This window comes from Schistocerca piceifrons, chromosome X (assembly GCF_021461385.2).
Source record: "Schistocerca piceifrons isolate TAMUIC-IGC-003096 chromosome X, iqSchPice1.1, whole genome shotgun sequence".
NCBI classification, from domain to species: Eukaryota; Metazoa; Arthropoda; class Insecta; order Orthoptera; family Acrididae; genus Schistocerca; species Schistocerca piceifrons.
Genome location: NC_060149.1, coordinates 488,895,004 through 488,908,816, shown reverse-complemented (window position 1 = coordinate 488,908,816; position 13,813 = coordinate 488,895,004).

Here is a 13,813-nt window from a genome sequence, read left to right as displayed (position 1 = left end):
GAGACCTGTCTCAAGGAGGGGCTGCCCTGTACGGCTGTGTACCTGTCCGGCAAGATTTACCGAGGGATGGGCTCGCCGCCAATTGCTCTGAACTCTGAACTTGCCGTTTCTACGAGCTAAGAACCATAAAAATACCTCATGCTTTTAGGGCCCTACCAGCTTCCATCAACGTCTGCTCAGGCCGTTAACTTTCTGGAGTCTCGCACAAGGTGTGTCAGCTTGATGTGAAATATTTAATAATTTTCCATATGCGGAAAATAGGTGAGAGAGTAACTTGTCCTCTCTCAAACAGACAAGCGAGCTATGATGATAACACCTTAGGTCTCCTGGTTAGAAACAGGTCCGAACTTTTCAACTCAGTTAACGTAGGCGCTTATTACATTACTGAATACGTCTGCTAACAGAAATGTAAAGAATTGTAGCAAGATGTTTACGCTCATCAAACGCTACAAGAGACACCTTTCAGATTACTTGAGACTGAAAAATGTTGAGAATAAACAGGCGAATTTTAAGAGTATTGTACAATACACCTGAGATAGTTACTTACGGAACCAAGTTGTGAGAGATGGAAAGGGCTCGCCATGATTCGACAGCATTGTTAGAAAGTCGCTTCGGAAGCAAACAAAGCTTCAATGCAGATTTAAACTAGCCAAATCCTCACAAACAGAAATTCAGCAAAAATTACCGCAGGTAGAGCCATGAGTGAAGCTTTCAAAGAATTCCAAAATAAAACTCTACCTATGGATGTGAGAAAACTACTAACACATTTTGCTCTTATGTTAAATCAGTAAACGGATCAATGGCGTATGTTCAGAAACTCTATGATGATAATGGCATCGAAATGGAGGATGACAGAGACAAGGATGAAATATAAGGATCGAGCAAAAAGTTTTCGTTCAAAGGGCATAAAGTCCAGAATCGGTACGTCAATAAGGCAAAATCCCCGTGAGTACTGACACAATCATTCCAGAGACTCATCAGCCTGAAGGTACCTGTATGACAGAATAACATGTCCTGATGCGTGAAGAAGTGGTAGCTGCCTGCTACACATGCTAGACCGACAGGAATCGTCGACCCTCTAAGGCCTTTTTTAAGGGACCGAAAGATTGATAATCGCAAAGGCACAGATCAGGACTATGGGGCGGGTGCTCGAGTATCTGGCTGGGCTCCCAGACTGATCGGCGTCTTGCGTCGAATCGCGACCACCATTGAACTTGGCAAATCACTCCACAACAGTTGTTTTCGGCAGACAGGCTGCCAAACACATTCTTCATACTCCAGTCGATGTCTGGCGGTGTTTGTCCTTCAGCAACCAAGGGAGAATAACAGCTCCTTGGTCCTGTTTGGACGCATATGGTAAGAATGTCAGGTTTCCACATTTACTGCACGCACGTGGGAAAGACAAGAACGCCACACTAATCCTTTGCCTACATGTTGGTTCTTATACACCTGCAACCGAATCTGAGTACGCTCCATATAGCTGCAGAAAAGGCGTCAAACAGAAACCTATTGATCGCCACTTATTCGAAATTCTTTTTCAAAACTGTTTACTGACGAAGATCTTTCTCCGGTTCCTCCTTTAAATTGCATTGTGGTCAGGGTGGCTGAAGTGTTTATTTATCACATCACAGATCGGAATGGCCGGCCGTGGTGGCCGAGCGGTTCTAGGCGCTTCAGTCCGGAACCGCGCTACTGCTACGGTTTCAGGTTCGAATCCTGCCTCGGGCATGGATGTGTGTGATGTCCTTAGGATAGTTAGGTTTAAGTAGTTCTAAGTTCTACGGGACTGATGACCTAAGATGTCATGTCCCATAGTTCTCAGAGTCATTTGAACACTTGAACAGGTCGGAATGACTAGGCAGGACGGTTGGTGGGGCATCAGATACTGTCGTAAAATCATAGAAGCAATGAACAACAATAGTTCATTCATACATGGCGTACAGTACGATTCGGCATCGCTGCGGTCAGCGCCCAGGGACACAGGCTGGTTCTAGACGACGATGTGTGCTTAGTTCAGCACGCAGGTTCAGGAAACGGCCAGCAAATGAGTCGCCACGTCAGGCAGACGGCAGCAGTGACGAAATTCATTGTCAGTGCCTTACCCAGTGTAGTGCTGCGTGAGGCTCAGACAGTACTCCGCAATAGCAGAGTGCACCTGCACGGGGCAGGCGGTGGCTCTGCACTGACTCAGGCCCTGCTGTGAACCATGCATCCCCAGGGTGGGGACCCTAAAGTTGGTAGACATCAGTTTGTAGATAGTCCCCAGCTGGAGGGCACCAGTTCAACTCCCGGCCGCATCAGAACTACATCCAGCCTATAGTCCAGCACCTAACAGAGAGCGTGTAGTAGCAGTGTGTTGGGTGACCCACATCAAGTCGATGAACGGCATGGAGTACCTCTCAGAGGTGGATTCAGTGTCAGGGTTGTACCTTTCGTCACATCAACTCGACCTCTATGTAGCTTCTAGCAACAGACTGCGGCACAGCTTTTTGTCTGCTTGACCACAGTTTACAAATGCATAGTCAAAAGGCAGTGGAGGATAGACAATTAACTGAAGTAGCACAATAGTAAAATCGACTGGATCCTATGAGTTAACAATACTATTCGGCAGAGAGTATGCGAAAGTGTTTTCTCCTCTTCCAGAAGTAGTGCTCCGTGCGTCACTGGAGGCGTAAAGCGTCCTCATTTATTGGTAAACTGCGCATCTCATTCCCGTTTTCAAAAATGATGTTCTAGGCTTGTATTGCTAACGCAAGTGGGCTGTAGCATTTTGGGATACGTTTTATGATCACGTATTACGACATTTCAGGAAACTGAAAATCTCGTATGTAGAAATGAACATAGAGACCTCAGATAGCGATCATGTCAAACCAAGTTCGCTCTGTTCGTTCACGAGAAACAGAAGGCAGAGGATGCAGGTGCCCAGGCTAGTACGGTGTTCATTGATTTCCAGAAGGCTTTCGATACAGTTCTGCACTTTCACGTAATAAACAAAATACGACATTACGGAATAGAAGACCAATTCTGTGACTAGATTGAAGAGTTCCTAGCAAACAGTGTACAACACGTTACCCTTAAGGGAGAGAAATATTTAGACGAAAAAGTAACTTTGCATGTACCCCAAAGGAAAGTTATTGGACCATTTGCTTCTCACGATACATTTTCCACGGGCTTTTCGCGGATGATGCTTCTGTGTACAGACAAGTCGCAACGCTAGAAAATTGTAGCGAATTGCACGATGGCCAACAGAGAATCGACTCTTGGTGCAGGGATCTGCAGTTGACCGTTAACATAAATACATAGAACGTATTGCAAATAAATTAGAGTAAATGCCCACATTGGATGATTACACGATTGTGGAACAGTTATATTCATTCAAATCTGTAAGCATGCGTACACAGCGATTTAAAGTGGAAGGGCAGATGCCACACTGTAAGTCTTCGGAAGAATCCTCAGGAAGTTTAGTTCCCCCTTATCAAACCCTCGATCGAACAATATTTGACACACGTCAGTCTATGGTCTGTACCAGACTGGATTGATTGAAGAAATAGAGGATATCCAAAGAAGGGAAGCGTATCTCGTCACAACTTCATTTCCTAAGCACAAAGGGGTCAGTAAGGTGAAAACCAAACACCAGTGGCAAACGGTATTAGAGAGGCGCACTGAGCCTCACGATGTGGCTTATTGTTAAAATTCCGAAAACGTACGTTCCTTGAAGAGTCAACCAACATATTGCTTCCTTGTGGGTATATCTAGTGGAAAGACCGTGATAGATTGGATCTCACACAGAGGCTTACCAACAAGTATTCCTCCTCCATTGGTGACTGGAACAGAAAAAGGGGGAAGAGTCAGTGATACAAAAATACACACGGTTACGCACTTGTATGTGGATTGCGGAGTATAGATGTGGATATTTTCTCTGATATCTCTGCCAACATTTAATAGTATCAGCCCGGTGTAATTACATGGGAACATCTGTGGCCTACTTAGCACTGCAAATCAAGGACTCATGAAACTGTGTCTAGTCGAGCAAATATTGTCCGAGGGGTGGTAGGTCATTGTATATGTGATGAAATTCCTCATCATATCAAGATGAGAGTGTAATCACCAGCAAACGAAAATATTAAACCACAGACAAATCAATTTAGTTTGAGCGGGCAATTAGAAGACTCCCTTAGAAATGTGCAAACTCATAGGAACTCGTTGAGAATCAGCAGTATTATTTGTTATTATTCACGTATGGGCCCAGTAGGACCATGCGAGGTACAATCCATCAATGTCACGTTTGATGGTTGGCCTTTCTTTGTATCCATATTTGTTTTATCCTTTCAGAACGAAGTCTCTTTCTTTCATCAGACGACGGTGCTCCAGTCCGTTTTCTAATTTCGCTCTGACCAACTTTCCAATGAAATATCTTTTGTCTGTATGTTTCCTATCTGTAAGGTCTGCCTGTGTTATACCGGCTGCCTTAAGATCCTCCTTAATCGCAGCAGTCCATTTCATTGGCTCAGTTTTGGCCTTACTTCTGTTTTCATAGAATTCTACTATTTGTTTTGTCAACCTAGTGGGTGCCACTGTTTTAATGTGCCCATAAAATTTAAGTCTTCGTTTTCTCATGTACGTCTGTGTATTCTTCTATTTCCTTATTACTTCTCAGCCTATAAGTCTCTCTATCAGTATTTTGGGATTAATATTTTCCTAATAATGTTTCTTTCTTTCTTTTCAATTTCTTCAATATCCCTCTTCCTGTTTAAAATTAAAGTTTCTGCTCCATAAAGACATTCAGGTTTGATTACAATGCTATAATGTCTAAGTTTACTGAAATTAGAAAGTGATTTTTATTATAAATATTTTGTGTTAATATGAATGCAGTTGCCAACTTTTGACAGCGAACTTCATTTGCAGCTTTTTCCAGGCCGTTTTCTTGTATGATCTCATCCAAGTATTTAAACTGAGATACCTTTTTTATTTTTCCATATTTCGTGCTCAAAAAATTTTGGTGCTTGTTTCTTGTAAGTTATGTATTCCGTTTTTTTCTAATGATATTTGTAGTCCTACCTTTTCCGAGACTTCTTTAAGAATTTCAATTTGTTTTTGAGCTGTGATAACATCCCTAGTTCAAATTGCGAGATCATCTGCAAAGGCGAGACAGTCTACAATAATATTGCCACGTAGAGGAAGGTGTAATTAGATGAATGACTAACTTCACTTAACAAAGGTTTATTCAGCACTTGCACATACAAGAGCGCGGAGCGAATTACTTACGGCCAGAACACGAACAGTATATATATAGCTACAGAACATTCCAGTACAGTGATTCTTGTAATTTGTGGATACTTTTAGGCTATACTCAAACCGAATATAGAATTTAAAATTGTACAGTCCAGGTGAGTTTGAAACTCACGACCCTCCATGCAACAGTTTAGTATCACAACCACTACACCACGGTACTGCTCAGCTTCTTCTGCGACATTGCTCCCTCCTTAAGAGAACAGAGTCACGGGGTTACGTTCTCCTAGTCCGCGAACGAGTCATCGGTCCTGCATACTCCGACTGCCGATGACTGATGCTAGCCCTGGTGGTGATCTTCTTAGAACTTTCTTTGCCGCTACGCTCTTCGTCACCTTTCCGCTTGTTGCCTGTCGCTGGAGCTTCGAATTTACCCTGTGTGGCAGGATCCTTGTAGGGTTTCATTCGCAGGACGTGGACAGTATCTCTGATCTTTCGTCGTCTTGCGTCGGGGTCGAAATCTTCAAATTCACAAGTGACATCAGACAACTGTCTTACAACCTTATGAAGTCCAAAGTAGCGCCTGAGGAGCTTCTCAGAGAGACCAACCTTCCGAACAGGAGTGAAGATCCAGACGAGGTCACCAGGCTGGTAGACAACAGGACGGTGGCTCGCGTCATACCCTCGGCGATCGTTTTCTTGAGCCTCCAGAGTGCAGAGTCGAGCTAACTGGCGAGCTTCCTCAGCTATGGTTAACACCTGGCCGATGTAGTCGTCGTCCACATCATCAGGATGTAACGGAAACACAGCGTCCATGGTCGTAGTCGCCTCACGCCCATGGACCAGGAAAAATGGTATAAATCCTGTGGTGTCTTGTTTGGCGGTGTTCTGGGCAAACGTCACGAAATGTAGCACGTCATCCCAGTTGCTCTGCTCAACATTGACGAACACTGATAGCATGTCGGCCAAAATCTTTTTAAGGCGTTCAGTAAGCCCGTTAGGCCGGCCGGTGTGGCCGTGCGGTTCTAGGCGCTTCAGTCTGGAACCGCGTGACCGCTGTGACCGCAGGTTCGAATCCTGCCTCGGGCATGGATGTGTGTGATGTCCTTAGGTTAGTTAGGTTTAAGTAGTTCTAAGTTCTAGAGGACTGATGACCACAGATGGTAAGCCCCATAGTGCTCAGAGCCAAGCCAAGCCCGTTAGTTTGCGGATGGTATGCAGTCGTCATGTGATGAGTAATGTTAGACCGACGGTTTATCTCTGTCACAAGATTCGATTGAAAAACTTTCCCTCGATCCGTAATTAACGACCCTGGCGCACCGTGTTTTAATACAATGTCTTCCGCGATGAATTTGGCTACCTCGGATGCTTCGGTTGTTTTCACGGCTTTTGTGATGGCATAGCGTGTCAGATAATCAGTGTAAACAATAATCGATCAATTGCCACTAGCAGGCGTTGGAAATCGTCCGAGGAGGTCAATCCTAACGCGCGTTTCGGCTGCTGGAATTGGTATGAGTCGGACACGTGGTTTCTGAGGAACTGCCTTTCTCCTCTGGCACTCTCTACAGTGCGACACATAGTGACGGACACTACCAAATACACCTGGCCAGAAAAATCTCTTGTGAATTCTACCGTAGGTCTCAATAAATTCTAAATGTCCGGCCTCAGGTGTGTCATAGAATTTCTGTAGAACATCTAAGCGCATGTGTTTAGGGATCACTGCTAGCCACCTCTTCCCAAACTAATCAAAGTTTTTCTTGCAAAGTAATCCGTTAACTACCTGAAATTGTCCTTTCACATCATCTGACCGATTTAAGGCAAGCATAATTTAAGATATCTTGGCATCCTTTTTCTGCTCAGCAGAGAGATCCTGGAGTACAGTGGGACAGTCACTATCTTCACCAAAGTCTTGATGGCCTTGCACGGGGTTTCTTCAGAGACAGTCGCCATCTTGGCGTTTTCTTCCACTTTTGTACACTATGGTAATGTCATACTCTTGAAGACGTAGTGCCAACCTGGCGAGTCGTCCTGTTGGATCATGAAGACCTGTCAACCAACAAAGTGAATGATGGTCTGTTACAACTGTGAATGGCCTTCCATAGATATACTGTCGAAATCTGCACATGGCCCAGATCACGGCAAGACATTCTCTTTCTGTAGTTGAGTAGTTTCTCTCGGCTTTTGTAAGTGTCCTAGAAGCATAGGCTATAACATTCTCTTTTCTACCTGAAATTCGCACCAGAACAGCACCGATCCCATACCCACTGGCATCTGTGTGTAGTTATGTAGGTGCTCTCTCATCATACAAACCAAGTACAGGGTCAGTCGTCAGAGCTTTTCAAAGCACACCGAAAGAATCTTGTTGAGCACCACCCCAGATAAATTTAGCATCAGCTTTTAACAACTCTTGGAGTGGCCTGGCTTTGATACAAAAGTCTTTGATAAAACGACAGTAATAAGAACATAATCCGAGGAAGCTTCTCACCTCTCTAATACTTTTAGGAATAGGGAATTCCGCTACAGATCTCACCTTTTCTGGGTCTGGCCGCACACCTTCGTTTGACACAAAGTTTCCAAGTATTTTGATTTCTTTTGCTCAAAAAGAGACACTTTCTTGAATTATGTTTCACTCCGCCTTGTTGGAGACACTTAAGAACGACCCTCAGTCTTTTTATATGTTCACCAAATGTCTCTGAGAACACTATAATGTCATCTAAATAACAAAGACACATCGTCCATTTCAGGTGACGTAGAAGATTATCCATCATCCGTTCAAAAGTTGCTGGTGCATTACACAAACCAAACGGCATTACCTTAAACTCATACAGGCTCTCGGGGGTGATGAATGCAGTTTTCTCACGATCAGCCTCATCCATTTCGATTTGCCAGTATTCTGAACACATGTCCATGGTTGAGGAAAACTTAGCCCCGTTCAGACAATCTAGTGTACCGTCAATTCGTGGAAGAAGGTAAACGTCCTTTTCAGTTATCTTATTAAGCTTCCTTTAATCAACACAAAATCGTCAACTGCCATCTTTCTTCCTGACGATGACCACTGGTGACGACCATGGGCTCTGCGAAGGCTGAATGATATCATTGATCACTTTCTCTACCTTGTCGCGAATTATTCGACGTTCCGTTGCTTACACACGGTATGCTCTCTGGCTTATTGGTTGATGGTCTCCAGTGCTAGTCCGGTACTTCACCGTCGATTTGTCTAATTTGCTCTTCATATGTGGATTGTGTGGTGTCACCGCCAGACACCACACTTGCTAGGTGGTAGTTTAAATCGGCCGCGGTCCATTTAGTACATGTCGGACCCGCGTGTCGCCACTGTGTGATCGCAGACCTAGCGCCACCACAAGGCAGGTCTCGTTATACGATAAAGCACTCGCCCCAGTTGTACGACGACATTGCTAGCGACAATACGGACGAAGCCTTCCTCTCATTTGCCGAGAGACAGTTAGAATAGCCTTCTGCTAAGTCCATGGCTACGACCTAGCAAGGCGCCAATTGTAACAGTGCATGTATCTTACGAGTCGCATTTGTATAGTCAAGAGAGATGTATCACAAGGATCAGTAAAGTTATGTATAAAGCAGCTACGTACTTTTCTTGCTACCATTCAATAGTTATCCTGTTCCAGACTTGACGCCAGTCGGCGTGTGTGTACGCGTGCCTTTCTTTCGGCTACTACAGTGTGGCGTAACAGTCTTGTTACGTCACTACAGATTGAAGCATTCAGAGAACTCTTGAAGAATGGCAAGTAGCTTATTCTGTTGTTCCTCAGTGAGTTCTGGTGATAATCGAGCTAGAAGATCTTGTCTCATAGTGGTAGCGTTAATTTCGCCCACAGACTCGGCATGGGAGGTTTCTATGACGCTCAGCTGTTCTTCAATTAACGGCTCAGCATTTGCTAGGCACATGCGTCTTGGAAAGATCTGCGGTTCTCGGTGACAGTTAACTATCCACAATTCATCGAATCCGTTCTTAAACGAGACAACAAAGGCAGGGATGACCAAGTTATTCTTCAGTGGTATGCTTCTCTTTCATTCCACTACAAGATCCATGTGTTGATGCATGGCACGACACGTGACAGTTACCATTCTAGCGCTGACTGCAGGAATTATCACTTCATCCAGCACACATAGTCTCCACACTCTCGGATGCGCATTTTCCTGTCCACAGTAGCTCATCTCGTCTAGCATAATCTTCGAGCGACCACAATCTATAATTGCCTGAGAAGCATTGAAAAGGTCCCATCCGAGAATGACGTCATGACTACAATCTTGTAAGACGATGAATTCTAAGGCCTGTGTATGGCCACTTATACCCACACGAATGGTACCTCTTCCTGTAGGTTTTACATATTTCCCATCAGCCACCTTCAGCAGAGACGTTTCGTTGTCGACGAATACGGTATTCTGCAACTGGCCACGGTACTTCTCCGAAATGACCATATGATGCTCCACAGTCCACAAGAGCTTGGGCTGGTCGGCCATCCACGAGGGTATCGACGTAGTATCCTATCATTTTTGTAGTGATCAACGGCGGAGGATTTTTCTCTTCGGCTGCCTCACCCCCAAGGAAGGTCGCACCCTCTAGTTTTCCAGTTTGTGGCGGTTAGGTGATCGGCTGGAGCTTCTAAAATGCGATGGAGATCTTGATCGACGTGTTGGGGAGCGTCCTCTCCAGCGGCTAGCTTGCGGCGATCGTGACCTACGTCGTCCTGCACCCATATCTTCTTGTTCTTCTTCGTCGTCCCGGAGTTGGCGTCGGCTAAGATCGGTCTGCTGTCTTCTGGTGCGGGCGTCATCAAATATCCGCCACCTTTCTCGACAATAGCTCGTCACATGTCCCGGTAATCCGTAGTGGAAACATACTGGTTGATTATCCTGAGTCCTCCAGACGCCAGTGTCTCGCCTTGCAATCCAAGTGCCTTCTGAACTTCCTCTCTCACTATCTGTCTGCCGAAGAACACTTGTGAAATCAGTTGCTTCCTCCATCACAGAGATCGATACGACGTTTGGAAGCCGATTAAACTTCTTGCGTGTAATTCTGTTTTGATGCATTGTCTCGATATACTGGCACCATTTTATGAAGTCGTCTGCTGCCGAAACCTCCTTCAGGTGTAGGGCTCGATACATGTCCTCAGCAACACCCTTCATGAGATGTGCAACCATATCTTCAAAGAATGTGCAAATGGCTCTGAGCACTATGGGACTTACAATCTGAGGTCATCAGTCCCCTAGAACTTAGAACTACTTAAACCTAACTAACCTAATGACATCACACACATTCATGCCCGAGGCAGGATTCGAACCTGCGACCGTAGCGGTCGCGCGGTTCCAGACTGAAGTGCCTAGAAGCGCGCGGCCACCCCGGCCGACCGCAACTTTATCTTACTTCTCCATACTAGGATTTACACATCTCCAAGACGTCTTGAATGTAGGCTGCTGTAGTTCCTTCTGGACGCTGTGCCCTGCACATTAATTTATCTTCCGCCTTGCACTTCTGTCGTTGTGTGTCGCCGAAATACTTGCGCAGTTCCGCCTGGTATACTTCCCAGCTTGTACACTTCTCCTCGTTGTTCTCATACCATTGCTTGGCAGTGCCCTACAAGCAGAGAAATACGTTAGCCAAACACACGGTGTCGTCCCATTTGTTAAATTTGGCTATACGCTCATATACCTTCAGCCACTTGTTTGACTCTTGGCCATCGGCACTAGAGAACCCGGAAGGATGTCCCATGTGGCAGCACACAGCTGCTGTCTTGGTAACGTCCTCTTCTGCTTCTGTCTCCGGTAGATTGCGATCTGTTGAATATGGTTCGAACTCGGGTTTCTCGCCACGTAAACGGCGGCTCTGTCGTGGCCTGATGGGAGCCACTGTGTCGTCGATAATGTGCGCTATCACATGCTCCAATAGCCGGGGCCTCCACCAGAATAATGTAACGTAGAAGAAGGTGTAATCAGATGAATTACGAACACTAACTTCACTTAACGAAGGTTTACTTAGCACTTGCACATAGAAGAGGGCGGAGCGAACTGCCTACGGCCAGAACACATACAGTATATATGCAGCTTCAGAACATTTCATTACAACGATTCTTGTTATTTTTGGATACTTCTAGTATGTACTGGAACCGAATATAGAAATTAAATTTGTACCGTCGAAGTGAGTTTTGAACTCATAACCCTCCATAGAACAGTTTAGTATCATAACCACTACACCACAGTGCAGCGACAATATCACTTCTACCTGATTGGTCTATGTTTTGAATCGACCTTTGCTCTCGCCATTCTGTAATTACCTTTTCCAAAACACAATTAAACAGTAATGGAGAGAGTCCATCTTCCTGTCTAACACCAGTCTTTATTTCAAATGGTTCAGAAATCTCTCCCATGAATTTAACTTTAGATCTAGTGTCGATTAACGTTCCCTTAATCAGTATTAGAGTTTTATTATCTAGCCCTTATTCTATTACAATTTGGAAGAGAGATTCACGATCAACTAACTGGTCGTAAGCCTTTTTAAAATCCACAAATGTACATCAATATTGTTGCTAGAAATTCTTTTGTGTCTCAGGATTAGTTTTAAAGCAAGAATTTGTTCCAGACAGGATCTGTTTTGTCTAAAGCTTGCTTGGTATTCACCAATTGTATTGGTATTCACCAATCTAGCTGTTCTTGGGCTCGATCAAGCAAACACTACGAGAGAATTTTGTATGTGACTGGGAGAAGAGAGATTCGTCGGTAATTAATAATATCGGTTCTATCCCGTTTTTTATGCAGTGGAGGAATTAGGACAGTTTTCCAGTCATCAGGCATTTTCCCAGTTTGCGAGTATATTTTATTAGCTTTATAGTGTTAGGGCCAGCTGATTTTAGTAATTCTGCGATTATACCGTGTTCTCCGGATGCTTTATTGTCTTTAAGTCTCTTAATTTGTTTAGTTATTTCAATTTCATCTGGTGCTTTAGATTTAGGGTTGGTGTTATTAATTTGCTGTGGTTGGAATTTATTCGCTTATTCTGGACAGTTTAATGGTTTTTCAAAATAATTAGCAAGTACCTTACAATTTGCCTAGTTGTTAAGAACCAAACTCCCATTTTCATTTTTGAAGCAAAGACTTTAAGGTAGGTAACCGGTTAGTTTTGTTTTGAATGTTTTGTAAAAGAATCTTGTATGGTTCTTTTGGAAATCTTTTTAGATTTCCCAAAGTTGCGCATTTTCGTAGTGTCTTTTAGTCTGTTGGATTAATTTAGATGTTTCTTTTCTCACCGTCAGAAAGGTGGTGTGCTTTCTTTCGATTTTGTTACTATTCCAATTTTTGTATGCCTCATGCCTAGACTTAACTGCTGTTTCACAATCCGCGTTCCACCAAGGGTGTTTTTGTTTCATTCGAAGCGGAATAAAATTTTGTGCTGTTTTGATGAACTTTTCTTTTAGGTTTTGACAATTGTTGGATTGTTTTTTGCCAAGTTCACTTGTTAGACTTGGAGTTATTTTAGCAGTCTCAAATTTTGGGAAACATTTTTTGTTTTGAAGAGTTTCTGAGGCTGAAGTTTTACTTTTATTCGCGTTAAATAATGGTCCGAATCATTATTAGTCCCTTTCCTAACTTGGACATCTAAAATTTCTTTGTAGTTAGGGTACGAAATTGCTACTTAATCAATTTGAAATTCCCCAATAAATGTATTGGGTGCCCGCCAGGTTTATGGTTAGATGGTTTCTTTTTAGAATGTGTTGACATGATTTCAAGGTTAAAATTTTTGCATATTTCAACAAGTCTTTGGGATTTTTGGTTTGTCCGTTTATGCGCCGTAAATCCACCCACCTTTTTCTTACATTTTTTCACTTTAACCAATTGAACATTAAAATCATACATTAAAATTTTAGCATGGTTTGAGGGAATTTTCGAGATTATGCTTTCTGATGTTTCCCAAGCTTTATTAGCTTCGTCAGGTTTTTCACGGTTATCCTCATTGACTGGCATGTGGGAACTGATTAAAGTGTATGCTTTATTTGCGCATTTAAGATAAACTGTCATTAGTCTATTATTAATGGGTTTTACCTCTGTTATTGAGTTTAAAATATTTTTGGAGGCTGCAAAAGAACTCCCAGGTGTGGTGCATTATTAAGTACTCTTTTATCAGTTTTACTTTTAAAAAGACGATAATTGCCTAAATCCATGGTGTTATTGTCCGTCATTCGTGTTCCTTGAAGTGCCAAAATCTGAACCTTCTGTACTTTTAATGTATCTCCCAACTTACGAAGTTTGCCTGGTTGCATAAGTGTTTGCATGTTAAGTGTTGCAAAAAAGTATTTGTTTTGGTTTTAAGTTGCCCGGAGGACTCCGACTTCCTCTGCTGAATAACATTACATTTTAACCTGGCGGCCTAGAATCCAAAAGACCAGTTGCGCCAGTAATACTGGCTGTGGATTGATCACCAGAGGTAATATTGTGATTAACAAAATGCTCCGTGATGATTCTACCTGGAATTAGGTGAGGTTGAGTAGACTCATTGAGTGAACTCAGAATGTTAAGACTGGAAGCGTTAGTTCAAGAATGTGAATTTTAGCCG